Source organism: Tinamus guttatus, unplaced genomic scaffold (genome assembly GCF_059628265.1).
Source record: "Tinamus guttatus ecotype Peru unplaced genomic scaffold, ASM5962826v1 Tinamus_guttatus_pri_ptg000314l, whole genome shotgun sequence".
Lineage (NCBI taxonomy): Eukaryota > Metazoa > Chordata > Aves > Tinamiformes > Tinamidae > Tinamus > Tinamus guttatus.
In genome coordinates this window covers 6,888,482-6,900,795 of record NW_028288848.1, presented here as the reverse complement: position 1 = coordinate 6,900,795, position 12,314 = coordinate 6,888,482, and the positions used below count along the sequence as shown (strand labels likewise).

Below are 12,314 nucleotides of genomic sequence, written 5' to 3'. Positions count from 1 at the left end.
AACGCAACGGAAACGAGAATAATCTATTAATAAAATAAATGAAAAAAAAAAGAAACTACTACTATTATTTTCTGCGGACAGCAGAGATGTTGCTTGTTTTCTTTCCTGCTTTTCCTCCTGCCTTCAAAACCAGATCAACCCAATTTCTTTAATCCATCCTTAGAGAAACCAAAAACACAACCTAGCCATTCTTACTACTTCAATATTATCCAGTTTATTCATATCTTCTTTAAAAAACATGCATCCAGCTGAGGCTTCACCAGCATTTAGAGAGAAGAATAATTTCCTCTCCATGTATTAAGCAAATACCTCACTTGACATACCCCCAAAAGAGTTTTCTACTTTTGTGACCCTAACACCTTTTAGGCATCTTTAGCTCAGGATGTGATAAATAATTTTTGTCTCTTCTATGCAGTTTCTCTAGCATATCAAGATCATTTTCAATTCTGAGCATCCTCTTGAACAATTTGCAACCTTTCCTACCTGAACATACATACTTTCATACTTAAGAAATATTATTTCCTTATTAACCGAGACAATTGAGGTCAGATTTATCAAAATCAAACCAGTTCTAACTGATGCACAGTTACTGATTATAATTATCTATGCTAGGAGAAAAAGAAAAGTCAACAGAAAAAAAAAAAAAAAGCTTACATTCACATTTGTGTACCAGCAAAACTGTTACCCAGTGTTACTAGTGAACATAGCTGGAGATTATTACAAACTGCCTCTTCAGGCTTTAACCTCCATAACAAATTATTTTAAAATCACCCAATATAAAATTGACAGTCTAAATGCCTGAGTTTTTTTTAAAGTGATGAAATCCATTAAAAAAATGTTTTAAAGAATCTCTCAGCGCACTTAGGATCACTGTACACAGTTTAAACACACTTTAAACCCATCAAAACCTTAAGAGTTCTGCAACTTCAACTCATTTTCAGATATTTCCTTCTCCATCTTCAATTATTTCAGGAGTTAACACTTTAATAGCAGTAGGTTCTCATCGGAATTCTTCAGACACTTACCACAGTTCATTTTTCATTGTTTACGCTCCTTCACAGTAAAAAGATATCAGATTCAGAGGGCACTATTATGACTTATCATAATGAAGTAATGGCATAATATTACTTTTAAGGTTGCTTGTTCGTTTAAAGAAATTAGGAGCTTTTAAAATATCCTAAATATTTTACAATTCAAAGTTATTCCGATATGACTCCTTCAAAGGTTGGAAACGTTAGAGATCCTGACACTGGATCCAGGGCACTTTATAGTACTACAAAGACTAGACTCAACTTTCTGCCATCAGCAACATGAGACTCCAGAAAATGGCCCTAGCAAGAGAGAAGATGACTCCTATTTTTGTAGTTTAAATATATCTGTAGCTAAAATAGTTAACATGCTTAAGAGCATTGCTCTTCTTGCTCTAATTACATTAGTCCCCAAATTTTTTATAAATATGAATTACTTCATATATCTGTAAACAATGGTCTTTTTTTTTTCTACAGAGGAATATACTCAACTCTCAATCCTTCTTTAAAAGGCTCCTTCGCATCTGCCCCTTCATTATTGGGGCTTTCTTCTCCATTTATCTACCTGAATCCTTAGCTAGGCACTGCACTCCAAATTGGAGCAAATTACAGCAGAACAGTAGATACTACCTGATTTGATGCAAATGTTCTAGATTGAGCCTCCAATTCCCTTTGCACCAACAGCTTAGTTAATTTTTCAGGGCTGGCTAAGTAAAATAAGACCTAGAACTAAGAGAAAAAAAAAAAATCAAGCACACTTAAATCTCTATTTGTCCAAATCCATAGTCTTCTCTGTACTGAAAGATTTTAGAAGGAAAAAACATCAGATAAAAGAGACTTTGCAAACTTAAATCATCCTATAAAGGATGAAGACTAAGAAATTGAGAGTTGCCACATTTTCAGATTATTCAAGCTGTTCATCATGTTTGATAACACAGAACATGATTTACTTTCACGGCGAGACAGGTACAGCTAAGAACTCTTTTTGTCTTTCATGTCCATCAATGTACATGAATTTCTGTATACAGACACCCGTGTTATTAACCTAGTGGCAGATCCTCATATAACTAATTATTCTCCATCTGATCATTGAGACAGCTGTGGTAAATGAAAAATAAAAGAGGGAAGAAAATCAGAAATTTCTAAAAGTTTTACATCATTGTATAACTCTATGGAAGTGGGCAGAAATGTCTGGGGGATTTTTCTGCCTACTTTATCATCCCTTTCAAAGGGCATTTAATTCTCCTTCTCTATCAAAAAACTGTCTTGTATTTTGATGAAAAAAAAAAAAAAAAAAAAAAAAAAAAAGGACAGGCATTTGCTTAGTATGCTCCAGCCTCACAGCCTCCATGTCAGAACTATTGCTACAAATAAATTCATCTTTCCAGAATACTTCAGCAGATGGTTCCCTGTCCTTTGAAGAATGCATGTAATTGAATCTGATTGCTTGTAAAAGCAAGAATTAACATCATCGAATGGGGTGGGAGAGCAAGCGCATGTTTCTTCCTCAAACATCTCTGCCAATAAACTAATCATGACCTCCAACTTTCATCCTAGAGGCCAGAGCTAAATAACAGGTCATATGGACAAATGTAATCCAGGAAAAAGCTCAAGATTGTTTACTGTTTTTTTTTATGCTGGCAAACCAAGTACATAGATGTGCTCAAATGCAAAATCTAGTACACTGCTTAACTATTCCCCTAATCCAAGCGGGAAACTGGTAGAGATGTAGTCACTGGAAAAAAAGGCCGCAATTACACCCAGCTACGCGGTTTGTGGCCATCTGGCCCCCACCTGCCACAATATCTGTTACAGAGTGTTTAAATCACCCCTATACAGGCCCAAACCCAAAGTCATCCCATATCACCCACTTCTGTCAAACAGGTAAAAAGATGCACATGAACAAAAACAGAAAAACAAACCACAATGAGGAAAACTCCGGAGAGAGGATGAGGCAGAGCACAACTGCAACCATGCCGGGTAATGGAACAGACAAGGTGGACTCGAGCTCAAACCTCAAACACCTTAAGAAGAGTTAAGGATATCACCACAGCTGTTGCAAGGAAGAATTTTCAAACAAAACCAGTGTATTCTGAATTAAATTGTATGCATCAGTTGAAGATCTACATATCAAATGAAATTATCAAGTTCTCAAATAAGAATCAGAGGTTTCCTTTCAAATTATGATGCTGTTAAATTCAGACCATTTGAAGACATCCCCAAGAAAAGAGAGGGGAGAAAAAAAAAAAAAAAAAAAAAAAAAAAAAGGGTGATGACTGATGCTGAATTGGAAGCTAATGGTCTCAGCAATGGTCAGCAGTTTGGTCTACCCACAAGGGCAAGGAAGCACTCGCACTTCAGCCTTTCTTAGGGGACACGAGGAACAGGACTCAAGGACTCACTAGTCCTAAAAGGACACATTCCTCCTTCCCTCAAAAAATCCACAACAGAACCAATATAAGCAGGACAGGCAAGGGAAAGAGGACAATAAGAGTCTTACATCATCCAAAGAGGCCTCAGAAACACCAGTGGCAATGAGGAGAAAGAGTCACAAGTCTGATTTGGAGAGGTTCAATATCCCCTCTACTCACCTTCCAGAAAACTCAGCAATACCCAGCCATCCAGCAAACAGGCATGCATAGAAAGCTCTCCTTGCTACCTCAGTTTAATCAATCAGCAGCTAGAAAATGGCTTCAAAAAGCACTTTTGGCTGCCAAAATGGAAAGTGACAGAAAAGGCTGTGCAAGTCCATAGTGCTCTGTTCTAACTCACTCTGGCCTACTCAGAGCCTGTAACCTGCTTCCCCCTCATCCATGGCTTCTAACAGAGCTGCGAGACCCCGTGCTGCGTCCCATCTCGTTCTGCATATAGGGTCTATAGTCTCTTTACACCACTGATGCCAAAGCGCCAGGGCGCACCAGATGGGACCACATCTGCATCTTCCTTTTGCCCATTTAAAATCCCCACACGGCACAGCAAGTAACCATGTGAGAATCTTTAAAGAAAATAACTGTCAATAGCATAAGGTATACATCACCAGTTTGCAGTGATATTCATAATTATGGGCTACGTTTTACTAAGTGAAACTAGAAGACTAGCACAGTACCTTCAAAACAAACAGTGATATCTAAGCTTTTGACTGAAGGTTGTGTAGGAGCTTGAGAAGACCAAGAGGACCTTGGATAGGATATCTAATCTGTACACTCCATAGTGGACACCTAAGCCCTAGGTTTTCATCTTCACCCCAGTGGCAGATTTTTAGCAGCTTTATTTTAGACACCGTGGGCCTGTGAGGACAATTCAAATGTAAACAGTCTTTTTAGGAGATCCTTATCTGCTAGCCTACAACCAGCTCCTGACCATGCAGCAAAATTCATTTCTGGGTTAAATTCAATGGCTTAGCTAGAACTGCAATAAACACTGAATTCTGACTTTTCTGAGATGACGGAAGCCAAACAGGACAGAACAAGCAGCACAATCATCCATAGAACTTACCTGCTGTCAGTCACAATGAAAGATTTGTAACTTAAATTGGTTCTAAAGGTTTTCCTCCTCACCCCAAAGTCTTAATAAAAAGGGTAATACAAAGCAAACAAATAAATAAGTGGGCAACGTGGCAAGTAGTGTCAACAGCAAGGAACTTCCTTTACAGAAGAGCCAGGCTTCCATACTGGCTAACTGCTGCAGCTGAAAGGGTGTTTGCGTTTCACCTGTGAGTGCACAGAGATCCAGCCTGCATATCACATTACCTCGTGCAGGAAGCAGCAGTCCCCAAGCCTTCCAAGCAACTGAAGTTTCTCCCAGACTGCTGAGCCTCCCTCGCTATGCTGCAGAGCAGTCATTACTGCAACACGCGGGATGAGCAACGGTGACGTGTAGCGTGTTGGCCACTGCTTCACGTACAGCTATAATCTAAAAGCACAGGCTGCAAGTGCATCACAGCAGCCAAGCTGACTTGCCCACGTTTAGGCTGTGACCTGGTTATAAACAAGTAAAAACGTTGCCAAATATGAGCCTTTTAACAAAAGGACATGGCCCAAAGGGAGAAGAGATTCTAAGATATGGAACACGACTCAGTTGTTAAAACAGACCACATTTTCATAGCAAGAGAAGGCCAGTCTCTGATTGTAGTAGAGGCATATAAGTCACAGTTTGCCCTCCTCAGCAGAGAGTTACATGATCCCTACAAGATCTCTCTTACAAAGAACTCTAAATAAATAAAAATAAATCATGAAGAGCCACTGCACAGAAAAATCCACCTTACATACCACCCAGGAAAGTAGAAGAGGAAAGTCTCTGTCCATTAACTGAATTATTTTATTCATAAAACCTGTTCCCAAGGGTAGGAGGTTGCAGATCTTCTGCGTTCGGTTCACCAGGAGCAGCAAACTCCCCCCACCTTGTCCCTCCCCTACAACTGCCAGCTTCACACATCTGCATTGTTACCTTCACTTTTTCTCTTCTCAGGCAGCAGAAAAGACAATTTTCATCAAAAGACCAATCAGAAACACCTTCAGGCTCACAGTCTGTAAATCAGAGGAATAGCAGATTACTTCATATTCATAAACCGCGACATAACTGGAGCCAAAAGAGAAATGCCAAATTAAATACCTGCTTCACAACAGTCTCGCCTGCATTCTGAAGCTGCAAGCTTCATTTCGGCCATATTTCTAAATCCCCAGATTACCAAACTGTATGCATTTGATCTGTGCACAACAAATCTGTTTTTTCTGAGCACTGCCAAATACACTCCCAGCTACATAAAGATGAACGCACACTCATTAGTAATTTTAGCCAATATGAAACTAACTGGGAGCACTGCCTGGGGGAGGGGGGGGAAGCACAAATCACCACGGTAACACACATTTTCTAGAGGCAGAGCTGGGGCTGCTTCTGTCATTAGAAATGCAGAACAAGATACAAACAGAGAGATTGAATACCTTTAAACAAACTGAGATCTTTTAATAATCCGGGTCCAAACAGGCCTTCTAGAATACTTTCAAACCCTAAAAGCAAATAAAAGAATTGTTAGCTTTCTAGATCAAGCACGTCACTACAAGAATATTCACAACAGCAGTTCTATATTTATCTGTTCCAAGAACACAGCTCAACGTGTTTTCTCTTAGTATTACAAGATGCAGGGGTCAGTCGTGATGACTGAACTCCTGACAAACCACAGCAGAACCTAGAGCCCGCTGACTCGTGCACTTCTGTAAATAGCTAGGTAAAAACAGAGTTACAACATTGAAATAAACCAATTGGAAAAGAAAAGGGTAAGTTATAGCTTCTACAATATGCTTCTCAATGCCAGGTAATTTCTGTAGGAGAATATTCTCTTGCTTAAGCCTCCAAACTGAAATAATGTAAGCTTTCCCAATTAAATCATCATTGTAATTATTTAAAATTTCTCTTCCACTTCCGATTGGCACTCAGTTAATTTTCTGAATTTCAGGAAGTTTTAGGATCATTTTTTCTTCCTGAAAAGTTGCACATTTTCAAAGAGAAAATACTAAGGAAAGATTGAGCAATGCCATTTCCTTAAGGAATCAAATACCAATCACGATACTGCTCATGCCATAGAGCTGCATCTAACATACACAGTTTGATTTACTTCAATGTCATGATTTATGTCTCACTTAATCTAACCCATTTTAGTTTATTCCAAAAGAGTAAAACCTTTCTCAAAATTACTGCCATTATTTGGAAATGTTAAATCAATATTACACTAAACCCCTGCTGGGAATAAAATCTACAGACCCATTAACTACCCAATACTGTGAGAAGACAAGTTAACAGAGTGAATATGAAAAGTGCAAAGACTATTTTAAAGGGGACAGACAAATTCCACCTGCCCATAAAAATGTATTCCCTAATATGGCTACAAAACTCAAGATTTTCTCACTCCCTCTGTGTATGTATTTATCCCCCCACTCTGCCCAATACTTCTGCTTTGTATGTTTTATAACAGTTTGCATCTAGCTGGTAAGCCAACTTCTCCTACTTCCCTGGATCTCTGAGAGGCAGAGAAAGAAATAACAGATTTTTTTTTTTCTTTTTAAAGAAATGAAAGCTTTAACCTTGGAGAAACTTGTATGGGTGAATCAGGGACGTATAAACTACCTGAAAGAGCCTTTTTAAGAAACCAGGCTAAAACTAAGCACATGTGGTGAGAGAAATCAATTATTACATTGCAAAACAGCAATAATTCTAAAATAACCCTGACTAATACAAATCTAATATTGCAGTTATCATTCAGACAGCAGTCTCATCTTCAGAAGGAAAGGACAAGTAGCATTATCCCCCACTGGGTGTCAGCAAGAGTTCCAGTGCACTAACATCATTAGATGACAGATGCTGGACCCTACTGAATTTTTAGCCTGTAACACTAGTTAAAATGGCCAAAAGCTTTGCCAGGGCATAACACAAGCTTTGATATAACATCTAGCAAAGACCGATGCTAAAAATCTGATTGTAAATAGCACCGAGTGGGGAACACACTAAAAACATGCAAGAGTTAGGGGGAAGTAACAATCAAGAGCAAAAAGAAATAGGGGAGAGATTAGAGAGCAATTTGTGAAAGGAGAACCCGGAAAAAAAACAATCCTACTGAACAGCACCTTGTCAGGCAGAGAAGTAGCACTGCCTCCCAAAAAAGCCAATTCAGGCTTCAGGAAGTGGCAGGAACAGTGGGAAAGGGCCGATCAACCTGACCTAGAAGAAAAATAGGAGAATCAGGGTATTGACCCAGAGGTTTATAACGCTGACACTTTTATGGGTAGTCACCCCTCAAAATTCATAACTGAAATGCAGCTTGAAGTACAACAAGAGTAGCCAGCCTCTCTTATTGTTAAAAGCCAAAAGAGCTCAAAAATTTTACTCAAATTCCCCACACTTAAAATAGCATCTGCCAGTGACTCATGCCCCCCAGTTTGCCATGCGTGCAATAGCACAATGAAATCCCTGCCAAGTTTTGCAGCTTGGATATTGTACAACCAGAGTTTGCTAGCCCACTGTTCTCAGTGATGCTAATGCCACTCAGTTTTTTATTAATATTAAATATTGGATTTAGCAGTTGCATAGCAACAGCAGAACATCTTATGTGCAATGCTTGACATTAAAAAAGGCAAATAAGGGAAGCATGAATGTATTCAAAAATTACACTAAAGACTGGCAGAACCGCCAAGACGCCCCGTTCCCCCCACAAAATGCAGAGTGCAATGCAGTCAGGTCAGTGTCAGCCCTACCATGTAATATCCAGTCATCCAAGACTCCAAAGGAGAAACTGTGTATAGTTAATCATGCACAACATATTGAAAACGAAGTCTTGTAAACGGAACTGCCTCCTTTCTATATTTTTCTTCTCTCCATTGTCACTGCTCTTAGAAGGCTGCACAGAACATTGCTTTTTCTACCAATTGTCCTTTGCCATTTGGCAGATGATGTTTTCCATATTTTAAGTGGAACAGAAATTCACATGGCTGCTGCTGCTAAACTCCTTGTTTTTACAGCTTCATCATCTATATTTTGACATTTGACACTTTGCAGCAGCTGAAGAGCAGGACCGATGGACAAGTTGTAGGAATAGCACAATAAAAAGAAAGGAGAAGATCCCAGTATTTTGGTGGTTTATCTTTTAGAGAGGTTCTTTGCAATTACAGTAGCCATACGGCTGAAAACCCTTACAGTGCTACCACTGTTCTATAAATGAAAAACTTTTTTTTTTTTTTGTCAGTAACACCCAAAGATGTCTGGAGCATTGTGAATGTTGTATTCTATAGAATTAAAAATCCATCTGCTGTATCTTGGAAGAGAGGAATTAGTTAAAATAAAGAAAAAAAAAAAAAAAAGCCTAAACCAAAAGAACAAAGAAAGCACTTAGCACTAAAGCAAGCCTGAAACATTTTCATAACTGTTTATATTATTACATAATTATTAATTCTAAAAATAAAGTGGCACTTAGAATATTCCGTCAAATGACAAAAGTCAGAGTACAGATGCACCATTCTTATGCTAACAGCAACAAGCACAGAAACCCAAACAAAATGAGTCAACTGTTCTGTTTTCAATACGGTCAAATTTCACCAGAGTTTTTCCTCTACACCTAAATAATTTTGTTCTGCTCTCATTTCTGGTATTTGGTTACAGACGGGAGGATGAAAATACTTTAAATCATAACCAACAAGATTTAGTTGAAGTTTAAAACCGAACACTGCTCAAGAAAACAACAGTTCATGAAGCTTTGCAAAAGATTCCAGTGGATCCTTGTGCCTTCTTTCGCCTTGAAGTGTCTCCCAGTCCCCCCGTGCACACAGCACCTTCCAGCCCACGCTGCGCCTTTGCCTCCCGTGATGCCCAGGACGGAAGGATGGACTTCAAGGGTCATCCAAAGTTTGACTTGTGCAGACAGGGGTCGAGGTGTGTGCACACACGTGGCACATGTGCATGCACTGACTGCTCAGACAGCAAAAGCCAACGGAGGAAAATTAAGCTCAGTCCAAGGTTTTCCCCTCGGTGGAAGCCTTACAATTGGGTTGCTATTCAGTACTTACCCCTTACAGATGGTAAAACTTGGGGAAAGCTTTGAGCTATTTAATTGTTACTGCTTTGTTAAGTTCAGATGAAACTGGCCAGTAAATACATAAGTCAGGAGTTGGGAGAGGGAGAGAAGCAAAAGGGATCAATCCTGACTTGCCTCCTTGCAGAGGAAGGGGTAGAAAATAATCAAGCTGGGATTACTATCAACTATTTAACTTTTCTACCACTTCAGACAGAAACTAGCTCCAAAACAGTTGGCATCTAGCCAGGACTGTCATCACTCCAAGTAGAGACAAAGATCTAACCAAGTTCCCAGCCCCATCCTCACACCATGAGGAGCCATGAAGGGCCAAGCTGAGCTTTGGGGTCTTGCAGGGTATTGCACGCAGTATTGCAGCGAGAAGACAGCTCCAGGTAAAGCCTCACTTCTCACAAGGTCCTCTTTTGGGAAGAGACTTTATCCAAGAAAAACATCTGAGGACCAAGTCCTGATCAGAGATGAATGCTGTTCTGTGAGAGGCTATGGAGGCAGAACCTCCTTCATTCAGGCACAGGCTTAGAAATGGAAACGCACTGAGAAAAGGAGACACAGGATTCCTCCAAAGAGCACTGGCAGTGTAATCAGCCAACCCTTTACTAAAGGCACATAAAAGGGACACTTTGGCACGTTACTACTCACATGAAAGTTGCATCAAAGATAGAGATCAAGTTCTTTACCTCTCCTCCTTTTCCTTTGTCACTACACGCAAAGGGAAAGCTGATGCTCTGCAGCCTTCCTCGCAGCTCCCGCGCTGCAGGAGGGTGTTCCCAGGAGCCCAAACACCATCACCCAAACACGCTGCGGCTTTTGACGTCTGCTCTCTTGTGCTATTGCCACCTGTGGAGCTTACTTACTAATTTATTCTTCTCTGACAAGTTAGTACAACAGAAGCAGGGAGACTTACAGCTGTTCTGTCTCAAGATGAGAACTGGAGGGAAGCAGTCTGATGGCTTTGCTGCTGTTTTCAGGGCTACTTGCGCTTGGGCAGCTGAGAAAGGGCGACACCAACTAATCTCCAGCAATATGAATACACCAATATCACTCTCTTCAAATCTTCTTATGAAGGAAACGGGGAGATACTTCTGAACTGCCTCTGCCATGGCTGAATTTCAAACATTCAACCCCTCTGCTGCAGCCCCAACAGCACAGCTCAAACATACTCTTTAATAGTCACTACATATTCCCATTCCAACCATGTAGCTAGCCAAAGTAGTAAAGTATGTGTCACTTATCAGAAGCCAAATTATATTTGGTGTGGGAAACAAACATTGAAACTCATCTTTACTATTGTTAAATGACTCAAAAAAGGTCAATGCCACAAGGACCATGAAAAGAGAAATTAAAATAAACGTAAAATGCATCTGCTGTTCAGCCCTACAAATGTAATTTTGAGATCTAGTTTATGATTTGATATTTACAGATAAAGATAAATAAGTGCTAGCGAGGGTGACAGTTAAGTTTACTGGATATTATAGACAATGTCCCATGAGAAAACAAGACAACCAACTCCTCCACTATATTTATAGTAAATATCAACCTGAGATGTTTACATTTTGCACTTTAAAAGACCAACTTGAAAACATCTAAAAATAATTGAGCCAAGGGAGATGATAATAAATTTCTACAAAGATGCAGACAATTAACTGTTTCAGAACTTTTTACTATATATCCCTGATGTTGCTTTCAGGGTATAAAAAAATCTGTTCTATTAATAAAAACAAGGTCCAAAAGGAGACAAAATGAGAAGCTGTGGGGATCCACAGAGAAGAACAGAAATCACAATTCAGAAGCGGTCAGGAATCTGAGCAAAGATACACATGAAAATCTAGGGTGAGCAAAGTTGAAACCAAGAAGGTGGCACATACGCATGTTAGCTTAAAAAAACAGAGGAATCTGGTAGTATATTAACAAGCATTCAATGCAATGACATACGATCATTCAACAGAACTAAACAAGTAGGTGTTACTTAACATTTATAAATTGACAGTCTTAAAATGCTAGTTTTCTGGGAGCTGATCAAGAAATATTTGAAGCAGTGTTCAATTACAGAAAGCACTGAAATAATGAGCAAGTTCAAAGGGACTGGTAAAAGAAAATATGCCCCTGAAACGTCAAAACGCTCAACTGAAAATTACTGGGGTCTCAATCTGATATCAATTTTCAGAAACAAAGGAGCAGCCCATAGAGAACTTGACAACTGAAGAATTAAGAGTAAAACCAGTATCTGTCAACATGGGCTTACAAAAACAAAAACCAAAACAAAAAACTCCCCCATACCCTACTTTACTTTTATGAGACTACCAGTTTGATGAACAACGGTAGTGGGTTCAATAAAATATTTTTGGATTTATGTAGCATGTTTGGTCTGGCACCACATATTTTCACAAGCATTATCAAAAAAAAAAAAAAAAGTCATAGCTATTGAAGCATTAGTATCACTTGACTACCAAGAACATAGCTAGGGGGGGTCCACCAAGTGTTGGTTCGTGGCCCTCTACCATTTCACTCTGACTTGGAAGAAAAGTCACTAAGTTTGCAGAACATAAAGACTGAAAGAGTAAAAAATAACAAAAAGGCTGTGTCACTGAGGCTGCTTACCAGTGCAGATGCAATCCAACACTGCTGCTGGGAAGGTGGGAGGGGAGAGGAGGGGACACAGAAAAAACACACAAAAAGCCCATATTTAGAAACAGGAAAAAGAGCTTCTCAAA

At 39.4% G+C, this 12,314-nt stretch overlaps 1 protein-coding gene across 6 annotated transcripts in view; it reads right to left on the bottom strand.

Annotated features, from left to right (window-relative positions):
* The window catches only part of LOC104566645 (ligand-dependent corepressor), a 50,849-nt gene that overhangs the window by 15,696 nt on the left and 22,839 nt on the right, over positions 1-12,314 (bottom strand). Inside the window, exons 1-3 of one of the 6 annotated variants that reach the window (XM_010213455.2) lie at positions 7,646-7,730; positions 5,969-6,034; positions 5,475-5,554 (exon numbers count right to left, since the gene is read on the bottom strand). The exons of 4 other annotated variants lie outside the window; for them this stretch is intronic. The gene's annotated coding sequence lies outside the window, so the exon portion shown is untranslated. Of the gene's footprint in view, positions 1-5,474; positions 5,556-5,968; positions 6,035-7,645; positions 7,731-12,314 lie in introns of those variants that run through there. One more of the 6 variants, XM_010213456.2, reaches the window with a different exon arrangement.